At 43.2% G+C, this 13439-nt stretch overlaps 1 non-coding gene across 1 annotated transcript; it reads left to right on the forward strand.

Annotated features, from left to right (window-relative positions):
- The first annotated feature begins 5016 nt into the window (after nt 1–5016).
- Nucleotides 5017–5089, forward strand: TRNAS-CGA (transfer RNA serine (anticodon CGA)). The gene has a single exon. It is a non-coding gene; the product is annotated as a tRNA-Ser (tRNA).
- Nucleotides 5090–13439: the final 8350 nt, after the last annotated feature.

The raw sequence follows: 13439 nt of genomic DNA on the forward strand, positions 1-13439 counted from the left end.
TCTTTCGACGTAACATACTTCAGACACTCAACAGGAAGCGGGATTTTCGAGACCGCAAGCCTTTCGTGGTATTCCAGTAATTCCTGCCATGTATCTAGTTTTTGGGCACACTGCGCTTGCAAACGGTAGGGTATTGGCTCGATCTGCCGAAATCGGCAAGCCTAAAACATTTAATAAACATTCCCTATTAATCGACGAAAACATCACCAGGCAGCATTGAAAAAAAGAAATTAGTTACGCTCCTCTTCAGGAAATTTTCACCAGGTGTTTCGAATGAGAAGCGGAAACTGAAGTATAAGGGGCTACCCAAAAGAAACCGAACTTATTTATTTTTGAACCTATTTATTCACATTTTAAGCCCAAACCCTCAAACTCCTTCAAAGTACTCTCCACTTGCATTAATACACTTCTCTAATCTTTCATTACACTTTTCAAAAAATTGTTTAAACTCATCTTTTGTGATGCTTGATAGCGCCTGCGTCGTTTTTTTTTCTTTGCCTCTGCGAAATCACCAGAACACTTTCTTTTCATGTCTTTTTTTTATTCTGGGAAACAAAAACGTCACATGAGGCAAGGTTCGTTGAGTATGGGGGTGAGGATCAGGGATCATACCATGTTTGGGGAAATATTGATGATTGCACGAAGTTTTTAACCATTTTCATGTGTTCGAACCGTGTAAGGATGACCAGAACGAGGTTCGTCATTAATTGACATTTCACCAATTTTGAAATTGGAGAACCACTAAAACACTTGAGTTTTCCCCATAGCATCATCCTTGTACGACGTTTCTAACTTTTCAAGAGTTTCTTCCCTTTTTTCTGGGCAAAGCGCAATTTCACCGCCGCACGCTGTTCACGAAAATCAGCCATTGCAAAAACGACTCTCACAGAAAACAGTTGTCACTATAAACTCTGCCAAAGCTAGCACGTCTGACCTTCAGCGATGCCACTCGGCTGACTGACTGTGGAGTGTTCACTCTATGCACTCTTAGCAACAAAACACTGTACTACGAAAGCGCTCGCTGCCCAAAAAACCTTTGTTTGGTTTCTTTTGGGCACCCCCTCGTATAAGGAGCAAAAATACTGAGAAATATTCTACTTCGTTTATGTTCGTAGGACGGTTTTAGCCGATCCGCACGCTGTACCGCTCCAGCCTTTCTTCGCACCGCAGAGAACTTACTCACCGCTATGCATAGTGAGTGACGTCGTCGCATGGTTGGAAGATTCGACGCATGATTCTAAGAAATTTGAAAGCGTGGATAAATAGTTTGGCATTGAGTGTTGCTGAATGAAACACCGCAGTGACTGAAATTGAGGCGTCCATGTTTACGTGTTTGTGTTAGATATTTGGTCAGCATTGGGAGTGTTATGTGTGCTAATACCAAGCATTGTCAGACGTGTGTCGAACAAAGCGTGGACTAGAAAATAAATTTATCATACTTAGGGCTCCAGCTGGAATGTAAACTGCGGCAGCAATTTTGTATACTGCTGCTCGATACCTGTGAGCCATCGCCGAGACTTTCTCCCAAGCGAGTAAAACTGAGCCTTTAGCCTTTGGAGCGGAGCTTTAAAAACAGAAGTCATCATTAAATTTCATCCGTGCACGATACAGTCCGAGCGCGAGAGAACATGCAGCATTTTAATTTTTTTTTTTCATAACACAAGCGCAGGGAAGAACGTCAGTCAGAAACAAAGGTACGGTGTTCTCATCTAGCCGCCGGTGCATGCGCAGGGAAGAACGTCAGTAAGAAACAAAGGTACGGTGTTCTCATCTAGCCGCCGGCGCTCATCGTGACCGACAAGTCGCTTTTGATAAATGTGGGGAATGCGTGGCGCACATTACTGTGTGACCTAGGACTATACTAACGCTCGCGGTCAGTGGACGCACTAATTTTTCTCTCACCCACCTTGCGACCCACCTCCCACCTTGCGGCCACCTGTCGATATTCGCGGCCAAGTCACAGAGAAACATATTTACGTAAAGAGCGGACACTTCCGTAGGGTCCTGCGGCCGAGCTGCGCCAGCGCCCTGAGCGTCTGGTCAGACAACTAATTTCGTCCTCCGAGATTTTCGGCGCATGTTTCTGCTCTGTTTCGGTTTCGATAAAAATGCTTTAAATTCTGATTTACCTCCGGCTTTTAAAATATTCAACTACATCGTCTAGAGTTGCGTGCAAGTTCTTAGACGATGTCGTGGATACGGACGTATTAAAGTCGCGGATCGCAACCTCTTTACTGGAAATACCGGCAAGGTTCTCGCAGAACATAAGCGTGGCTGACTTAATTAATTTAGGTAAGAATAATGCGATCAGAGCTGTTCTATGTTGTAATTTTTTGCCGTTATTAGGCCGCTTTTCTCAGTGGCACACAAAGAGGCACTGGTTTCATACAAAAACGTTTATTTTCTTGTTTGCATAATGAATGGCCCAGAAAGATTACTGGATCACACACTTCATAAAATACATCATATTACAAAGCGCAACAAGATTGAAGGTATGGTGAAACACGCGGCGCAGTGTCACGATGAAAAATTTCGCATACCCGCTATGTGGTTTTCCCTTAAAACATCACCCATGAGAACAACAGAAAAGGAGTTGTGAACGGGAGGCAAAAGTAAAGAAGAAAAAATGCAAGCGCAGCCCGCGCTGAATTTTTATAAATCAGTCTTTATCAGATAGGCAGTTCAGAAATTTAAACACAATACACTGAATACGTAATAGTATCCCAATGCTATGCTTACACTCATGATCGCGCACAAAATTGCCCTTTGCCCGTATGACAAAGGTATTACAAGGAATCCACTGTGCGCGACTAATAGGAGTAGATGTCAAAATGCAGGCCACGAGCATGAAGCAGCTCCTTTTAAATCACAACGAGAATGCTTTAGCCACGAGAAGGAATTCGGCTTATCAAAATAGCGCTTGTAAAGCGGCAAAAGCGCATGCATTGTGCAAATACAGCGAAGTAAACACCATTTACAAAACAATCCCAAATGCGTAATACACAGTTCTTGTACTGCCAAATAAAAGTTTGTGGTAACATACATCTGAGCCACCGAAAAATTCTCTGTCTTAAAGCGTAGGTGCTACGGGTGATTTTAGAAAATTGCGTAATCGCAGGAAGGCACATCTTAAGAAAAACACGACCCAAAAACTTCCAAAAACTGCACACTAAAAGTGCGTCACGGCATCTATTTTATCTTGCGCGTGCAAAATACGTTCACGTTGCGCAACAAACGACTTGCTAAAAGCGTTCTTAGCTCAAGCAAAATCCACACTTGCAGTTCATCCCCAAAGAATTCCTCTTTTATGATGATGATGACTCGAACTATTTCATACAGTGCTTCATTGTTGAGATTAATCTTCCAGATGCGTGATTTTGAAAAAAAAAACCCGCAGTACCAGCCATTTTGAAAGAGCCTGGAGTTAAGCTTGACTATGACATGAATTCCGCGGAGATTGATATTAACTGTACTGTATTGACTTCTTTTGTGCGGCACAAAGCCTGCAGCTTAAGCTGACTCGCTGTCCTGTGACGATGCTTGTAGCCGCGATGCCATCAGCCAGCAGTCGTTGAAGCGCTGTCTGAAAGACGTGCAAGCTCCTCCATCTTCTATAGCTCGCCGCAAGCGTTATGTTAACAACCTGTGGCTTCCTTAAATGCAGCAGTGGGCTTCTCCAAAAGCTATGTTGCTAGACCACACCGCTCCACGTGATGAAACGTAATTATGTTGTTAGTGCTGTGGAGCTGATTCCGACTGCCTTTCTTTGTGGTCCACCTTCCCCTTCTTCAAGTGCCAGCCAAACGGCACCTGCAGACTGGCATGGTACAACCACCAGATCCGTGATCTACATACGCCATGGCCCTCAGTACCTCTCTGCGTAATCTCCCCTTGCTCTATCTTTCACTCTATGCTTAGAACCGTTCACCGTTTAACATGTTCGCCCCCCCCCCCCCCCCCCCCCCCGCAGGCTTGTCGCAGTGATATTCATACTCCATTCGTGAAGTTGGCTCGCGTAATGCCTACGACTCTGCATTACCCTCAAATCAGTCAAACCAGACTGAGTATACCAACCATCCATGGGCTATACAGCCTGCGCAAGATCTTCCCATCTTTGGCATCCATGCAGCGGCGAGAGCTCCAATCTCGAATTCGGCTCCGGCATAGAGATGGTCCAAGGTTCTTCAGCTCACCAAGCAGCCGTCCGTCCACGACGACCTCTGAGTTTGAACTAGCCATGACCTCCGGAACAGCCCTTTATCGAGACCTTTCATATCTACCGTGCATCGACTCACTTAAAGACCTCTTTCTTCTTACAGAAGGTGCTGCTCTCCAATTAACTCAGCCTCCTCACAAATCCTGCTGAACAAACCAGAATTTACTGTATTCTATCCAGAGACACCATCCCCTACATTACTTTTAAAATAAAATACCAAGTGAGTGCACTCGACATATCTAGAAAATCATCCGAAGCGACCGTTTCATTAACAATATTCGTACCCCTCAAGTGCGCAAGGCATTCAGTGAATGTTGGGTGACCAATTAAATTATTTTTTCCAGCTACACTCTCCTGGAGCAAATCAAATCAAATGTTTTTTTTTCCGTGTATAAGCAAAATATATGAAAAGGCTGCGAGAAAAAGCTGCCCAAAGACAACTTGACTCGCCCGCTTAAAAAACATAAAAAAAGACAAAGTACCATCCCCAACGGTTTCCTTGGCCTCGCCGACTGTTGGCTTCTTTCCTTCATGTATTATAACGAGCACCTTCATTTCCCCTTAATTGATCTGCTTGTAGCTTACGAGGGTCTCGGTTCTGGCAGTCTTGAAGCCATAGGTAGCGTAAGAGGGTTCTAGCACAGCTTTCGCCCTCGCTCTTGATCACGTTCTACGTGACGCTGGCGGTAACAAAGGACGTTCCACGTCCGCCGCTATGGCTGAGGGTGGCGCTGGTGAACACTCTCAAGGTTCGTATACAGACAACATAAATACCCAAGCAAGCAGCAGGGGGGACAGCGGCCGATGTAGCTCAGTTGGTAGAGCACCGGACGCGATATTCGGAGGTCGTGGGTTCGGTTCCCACCATCGGCATGTTGTTTTTTCTTCTACTTTATGTTTAATTATCTTTCCCCTAAACAGATTACATCACTAATTTCTGTGATTATCTAAGTAAACATTAAAAAAAAAGACAAAGTACCATCCCAAACGCTTTCCTTGGCATCGGCGACTGTTGGCTTCTTTCCTTCCGCTAACACAGTAGTTATTGACAGCAGTGGTGTAGTACATGGCATATGAACACATAAACTAGAGTGCGAAATATATACACAAAATTAAAGTTGTCTGTTACATGTGGTAAATTTATACATACATCAGTTGAATGTCACGGTAAGAGCAGGTGTGTATATTTATAATATTGATTTCATAAATATTTAAAAATGAAGGCAGCATATAACACGTTGGTTGTTTGCCAGAACTGAGGTGAGTCGGTGGCACAATTCATTCTGCTGTAGATCATGTTGAGTAATGAATTATTTTACGCTGTAATTGGGCTAGAATTCGTAGATGGTTGTATTTTCCTTCCACTATGACTTAAATTTAATAGTTATTTGATATTTATTTAGAATAAGTGCTTTGATTATTTGGGACTTACGGAAGAGAATCGAGCTAGAAGATCCATACGGTTTATTATAAATATGTCGAACGTACTTCTATTGTAGTAAATGAATGCGCTGTAGTCTAGAGAATGGGGCTGTTTCCTAGTCATAATGAATAAAAACACGACACCAAGGAATTTAAAATGGTCCATAATCTTTAACGCAATGTCGCCGTGCGGAGTGAGTACTTTTTTTTTCTGCCTGAATATTACGACTTTAGATTTATATTCATTTATACTCATGGCATTCAAGAGGGATCATCTTTCGATTTGTCTATTGGTGATATTACATGTTGTCACCACATCCCAGGTGTCAGTACCGGTAAAAAGAATAAGAATAGTTGTATCGTCTGCATATATTGTGAATTTAGAATCAGGGCTCATATTTACAATGTACTTTATGTAGGCATTAAAACGCAGTGGTCCTAATATACTTGCTTGAGGTACACCACAGTGCAAAGCCTTCACGGCCGATTGCACACTATTTATCTGAACTACTTGTGTCCTGTGTGACAAATAAGATTTTATTAACATTGATGCTTGCTCGCGAATCTCACATTGTTCTAGTTTGTTGAACACAATATTATGATTTACTAAGTCGAATGCCTTGGAAAAGTTAACAAACCAGTTACAGTACGCGTGCTTTGAAACTGCTGTAGTATTTATTCTTTTTAATGAAGTACAGCTACCTCTGTGGATCCGTTTTTGATGAAACCAAACTTGGATTGTGTCAGCAAATTATGCTTGTGGATAAATCTGGACATATGGAAATAGAGAATTTTTTCAAATGCTTTCGAAATGACCTGTAGTATTGGAACAAGCGTATAGTGTCCCAGTTTATTTCGGTCTCCATTTCTTTTTATAAAATTTACTACAGCCATTTGCATTCCTTCTGGGAAGACAGCCGCTTCTATGCAGATGTTGAAAATTGCTGCAAGAGCAGGCGCGAGAATATCGGGGACATATTTCACAGGACGGATCTGGCAGCCATCAATGTCATGAGTAACACTGTTTTTGTTTTTTTTTTAATGGTGATGACGGACAGTACTTCTTTTCCATTTACTGGTTCTAAAAATTGAGGTATTGTTTCTACTGTGAACATAGTCTGAGACACCTGACGAGGGACCGGTTGTAGTGACATTGGCGAAGAAATTATCCAATGCGTCGGCAAGATGCTTGCCAGGGAGGTCTTTCCCGTTATCTTGCAGGTTTGTTAGCAAGTCATGTGAATGGCTTCTGTTCAAGAGGGTGTTTGGACGAGTCTATGCGAGATCAGATCGGCCCGATTCTAGAAACGCGTGATGATACCCAGCTCTTTTTTAAATAGCTTATTACGATATTGGTTAACTATAAGAAGGTTTATGAATGCACGTGTTTTGAGAAAGTCTTGGTATAGTTTTTCTCTTGTTTTATTTTCAGTCTATTTCGGGTGTAATCCAAGGGTTTCCGGATTTTGCGATTGCGCTTACGTCTTTTCTCGGGGAAATGTGCAAAATACAAGCGCCTAAAGTTAACAATAGACATATAATATGCCTCATTTGCATCCGTTAACTTGCTGATATATTGCCTCCAGTCGATTTCTTTTATTGCTTTGGCTAATGATTTCTTGAACGTGTTTTACAAGTTCTGACCAGTCAATAAAGATAAATACCGCATGTGGTCACATGACAAGTTGACATCACGCCAGCTTCAGTCTTCAATGATAAAGAGCTAGTTATAAGAAGGTCTAGGGTAGATTCACATTCTTGAATATAAATGCACTTAAACGAATACACACACACGACAACAAAAAGCAACGAGCGAAAATTGTCAACTAGTTTTTATTTTCGAGATATGCATAGTAATATACCCTTGTTATCTGAGCCTTCCACTTTCAAAAGAAGTGAAACTGCGGAGATGAAAGCAAATAAAAAGCAAAACCAGAGTCTCAGAAAAAAAAGTCCCAGAAAAATTTGAGATCAGAATATTCAGCATGAGACAGACCCAATTATGCCGTGCAACGATGTGCAGATAAAAAAGATATTTCCTTTTTTGACAAAGCTACTTCATTCTGCACATTCTGCAGTAATTCTGGTTGGATGATTAATTTTGATACTGCATCCATTTAAAGCAATAACCTCACGAAAATACTTAGCTGGTTGGTTATTAACACATATCAATAATAAAAGAACCCGCAGCGACAAGAGAGTAGTTATTTGCCAAAACAAAGTACGGAATGAATCATGAAGTCTATGAATTTAGCGATGTTTCCATTTGGAGGTCTAAACCACACAGATAAAATTTTGTTAATACGAAAGGAAAGCATCTCAAAGCTGGACGCGATAACAGAGAAACAGTCGAGCAGCTGTCTCAAAATTTCCATGAAGTAGAATGGCACCCCACGAGTGTTTGTACCGTTTAAGCGCATCATTTGTCAATGTGCTCCACATTTCAGTGATCAGAATAACATAAAAAACGAAAAATCTGAAAACATTTCTACTAAACAAAGAGGTTTGTTTTAACAGACTGCGCATTCAAATGAGTGCATTTTGACGACGCAGGTAAGAAACGAGACGCAGTGGCATTCAGTTCAGAGGGAAGAAAGCCCTGCTTATTTGTAACTTTTGTTTTCATACTAACACACAATACGAAGTGGCTAAGTTGTGTGTAGCCAATAAAGATCATCTACACTCTTGATATGGATGGCTCGTGCCTTTCCCTCTTCTTGCAAAATAATTTTGCCGTTCACGTTCCATGCAAAGCGGTAGCCGTTTGCTTTCTCTACCTCTTTTGCAGTTCGTAGTCGTTCCTTGTCACTCCGCGTCATGTTCTCTTGAATGAAAACTGCGACTCGCTGTGTTTGAGTTTGCCTTTTTCCTTCAAGTAAGCATCTGTTCCCACCTGGCTTGAAACACGCACAAATATTCCAGGCACACTGCCCACTTTCGCAGCACTCTGTGAGCAGACATGATATCAGTTCCTTTTAGGTGAGGTACCTCCAGATTCCTCAGTGTTTAATGAGGCAATCAAGTTCTTTCCTTGTACCAACGAAATTCCATATAGTTCGAGATTTATCCGCCCCTGAACTCGAAGTCTTGTAGTTCCTCCTGAAGCTGAGGAACTACTAGTTGATTTGCATCAGCATTTTGTTCTAAATCAGTCACTTTCTTTTTCAGTTGTTTTATTTAATAATTTTGTTGGTTAATCTTTTCATGAAATTGATCGAACTTCGCCGACATGAACTCGACTGCCTCTGCCATTTTCCCCACCTTCTCTATCAAAGCAGGTATATAGACATGCTAGTTTCAGGTGGATATGCGCGAGCAAACCTTTGACATCAATATAAAGCGAATCATTGATTTCATCACCACTCGCACGTGATGGTTCAGCCCTGCACGGCCGACAGCGCCAAGCCTTCTTGGAGGCTTCTTTTTTTTTATACGACCTTTCAACAAGTCCAGCAAACTTTCCGAAACGATAGGAAAGATCACATTCTGTGCATGCAACTTTGCCGTCTCTTTCAAGTATAGTCTCTTGGCACGAAGGGCATTTGTCGGACAGAGCAGCGATGCGCACAAGTGCTGCAAGGGCTTATGATGCATTTTCCCGTGAGCGACATAGCGGCGGACGCGGCCGCTGCAGCAGCAGCCCTAGCTGTCTGCTCCAAGGGGGCGTTGACACTGCGTGGGTGCTGGCGCCACTGTCGCCTCTGTTTTCGGGCATATGCTACTTGCAATCCAGGAACCAAGCGATTCTCCGAAGGCAGACGGCGCTCGGAAAGGCACAGGAGGAATTCAGCTACTGAAATAGGCGCCACTCTTCAGCTAACGCAGCGCTGTACGCCGCCGCTGAGGCTCCGTCGACGCTGGCATTGTTCTTCCCTGTATCCGAGTGGGTAGCACAGTAGCCTCTGCTTTCAGACCGTAGGAATATGCCACTTGCAATCCAGAGAACCAAGCGTACCAATCCAGGAGCCAATCATAGTAGACATCTTCAAATGGGCGCGAAATCTCTCTTCAACACTCTGCTCACACTCCAATATTACAGTAACCCGCAGAAAAAAAAACGGCAGTATATGCCCAGCTTCTTCACTTTGAGGAAGCCGAGTATGCCTCGTTTAATGCTTACACGACTTAACACACAACCGGAAGGTGTAATTTCGCATCACCAGCATTACAATCCAGGCCTAGGAGTACAACCCAGTCGAAAAAAACTACAGAACTGTGTCAAAAATACGACAAAATATCCTGTAGTTCTGTCGTAACCATCAGACTTTTCTGTAGTTCTGTAGTATTTTTCTGTAGTTGTGTAGTTTTTCTGCAGTATATTTCTGTTGTCTGTAGTTCTGTAGCACTTTTCTGTTCTAACTACAGAAATTTCTGATGTTACGACAGAATGTTCTGTTGTCACAACAGGTTTCCGTCAAAACCCCCACAGAAATTCTGTCGTATCATTAGAAAATTTTTTTGTAGTTCTTTCCGACTGGGAACTGCCTCATCTCTGCTCAAAAATGACTATTTCTGCGAAACCATGAGGGACGTTTTAAGCACCTTCAAAGCCTGGACCATCCTCCAGTCTATTGCCCCCAAGATCACTGAAGCAGCATTCCAAAGTACATTAGAGTTCATTGCCCACTCTTCAAAGAGCAGTGGCCAAGCCCTGCTGACCGTCCTCCACACTCAATATTTTCATTCATTCATTCGCGCTTTTATTCATACACCAGGGTGTACAGGAGGCCAAGTAAAAAAGCCGTTCTACGACGACTTGGGGAGCCCCTAGCTCCCCAAAATGCAGTGACCGCGGAAAACACACACAATAAAATCTGATTAGAGTCTAGTGATAGCAATGAATATGAACTTATTAGTGTGTAAGCAGGCACGAGTATATAAAAAAGAAACTATACAGAAAGTTTTCAGTACACATATATGTACACACAAAAATTCTTGAGAAGAACTCCCTCTCTTCAGCAATACTCACGCGGGCATCTCCGACCCAGAAATGGATGTCCTTATCACAAGCGAGGACGTTTAGGCGGCTGTCTGTGTCACCACCTATGACAGTGCATTAGGGGTTCATAAAATTACCGCCATTATCATACGCCACGCTTTCGCAGAAAAAATCATAGCACTCACCACCTGCATCAACGATGAAGTTTGCGTTCTTGGCCCTTTTCTAGATGTATGGAATGACACCTGAGTCATATTAATCGCCAGGCACAATAAACACCTCCATTTCGGCTCTCGATGCTCATTTATTTTACCTCATATTTACGGAAACTATAAATGATTCTACACACCTCCAGAAATACAGCGAGGAGCAACTATTCCTTCTTCCGTACGGGCTTAGTTTCCGGCCACTCCACTCTGTCCAAGTTGTTTTTTTCTTCCTCAAACATAATATCTAGAGAGTATCCCCTCGGACGGAGAACATCTCCTGCTCAGTCTGAAGAATGTGGACATTTACTATGACGCCATACCGGAGCGACTCACCTATATCAACTAGGCCCCTACATATTTCAATATGTAGCTGTTTTTAGTCGAACCACACCGGCCCCAACCGTCGGCTAGGGCTTCACACGTTCACTACCTTTCATCACACACAGTAAAAGCGCTACACAATGCGGCATCTCCCAATACTATTCAGCCTTCCCATGGCCACGCTGCCCCACAAACATTGAATGCTTTCTGAAAGATTCCGTACTTTACACAGATGACACTGCCACCTGTAGTTCCTTGGCCGATGAAGGGATTTCTCTCCAATCTAGCATACATACAGTTGAAACTTTTTCACCTCAAGCGGCATGTAATGAGCCCGAGGGGAATCCGCAGTGCTTAAATTATACTTCCATAGAAGGGCGTGTCTAATGGCTAGTATATTTCCAGAGGGAAATAAAACGAGAGAGAGAGAGAACACAGTGTCTTCGATGATATGTTATGGAAAACCACACCGAGTGAAGCGAAACATCGATGCTTCTAACGTATGAAATGTTATTAGCGGAACCAGTGTCTTATTGACGTTGTGTACAAAAGTAGCGTTTGCGTCCAGTATCAAGAGCGGGCGCGAGAGGGAAACGGTAAAAGTGAAAATAAATAACACATTAAAAGTGATATAAAATGGCACAAAAAAGCGCGATTCTAACAACTTTTAAGCAAAATGTAAACGACGTGGAGGAAAATCATGATAACGATATTTCTCCACAATATCGACAGCAAAAATTTCACAACTATAGGTAAGGAATGATAAGGATGGTCTGCTTAACAGGCTGAAGGTCCCACCTTTTTATAATACCAATCGAACGCTGACGATTCGCAATGTGAGCGCCTCGAATTGAATTGCCTTTATTTTCATAAACATACATTTTATGGGGGATTTAGGGAAAACTTTGCCCACGGCAACTTGGCGGGCCTTATACACAACAAAGCTCAAACCGGCCGAATTGTCGGGAGGTGCCGTGTGAACAATAAACATGAAAACGAGCCTTTGCGTAGCGACGCGTCCTTCGTTCTTTTCTATCTGAGGTATTAGAAAAAGCGGTTAATGATTCTCGCTAAACATTATGACGAAATTTCGAATCAATATAGAAAGGAACTCTTACGACCACATTTTATAACAATAAAAAGAAGAAAGCTGCTGTTCTGGGTGCATATTGTCTCAACGTTCCAGCTCGAGGGAGTGTCATAATCCTTCTCAATGTAGGCGAGGCGCCTGAAATTCCCCGAAACGCGCATGAATTTAAGCACTGGGCAAATCGAAAGCCATCCGCATCCGGGGCCACAACTACACCTCATTAGTATAGTGTGCCAAAATTCAGGGAAGTGTGCCGTCTCCGAGCGGAGAGCGTGTCTTCAGTGCAGAAAGCCGAAACAGGGCGCTGCGTGTCACAGCAGTGCTATCAGCGCAGAGCAGACAGCTTGGCAAGCCATTTTCACCACAACAATTTGCGCTCAATTTTCATCACAGCACAATACTTGACTTGGTTACGAAAATGTGAATTTGAACATTCGCTGCATGGATACTAAACACCGTGGCCTTTCGCGCCAAATTATTGCAGTGCTTTAGAAGTGCCGCTCGTACCGCGAAATAAAAAGTATGCACGCAAGGAGACAACTGTGACCACTGTAGCGAAATGGAATGGGGTTAATATGCGATGAAAAACGTTGAAGTTTTGAAGCCAAAGCTTCACTAAGCTAGGTAGAGCTGGTCATCGCGTAGGCTTCAATTTGACCTTTATTTCAACTTCAAGCAGCAGGAAGACAAACTGTTGCTATGCGGTTCAGGCGTGGACAGAAAAAATGTGACAGATACTGAGCCTTTCCTTGCCTCTAAACTAACACACAATGTCCGCGTGGGCTAGCCATAGAGCTTCAAAGAGCCACATGTCAAAGCGTGGCTATAAATATATGGTGCCTTCCTTTCCTTAAAACATCCGACCACTTGAAGTGTAACCTGGACCACCTTGGTGTCGCACGTATCCCAACTTCATGACCATGACCCTTTGTGTTCCCCTTTGGGTGACCTTTGATCTTCAAACTTTCGAGCTGAGGATGGAGTGGAAGGAACTGGAGCAAGGGGTTAATCACATGGGTGATGTCACGTCTAGTCATTATGCGATGGTAACAGCCATGGCGTCAATTGGTGCACATAAAAACGGGGAGGAACCATGCCTCCACTAAGAGCCAACCACTGAGGCCTGTGGCAATGATGCTGCGTAGGGTGCTTCGATGCCACTGCCGCCGTTCAGGGTGGTGCCATCCTTTCACCGGCTCCAGCCGCCTCTTTCTCGCTGCGACGCAATTTTGATTCACGTCG

The sequence above is a fragment of the Amblyomma maculatum genome, chromosome 7 (genome assembly GCF_055883805.1).
Source record: "Amblyomma maculatum isolate TAMU_Amacu chromosome 7, ASM5588380v1, whole genome shotgun sequence".
In the NCBI taxonomy this organism is placed as follows: Eukaryota; Metazoa; Arthropoda; class Arachnida; order Ixodida; family Ixodidae; genus Amblyomma; species Amblyomma maculatum.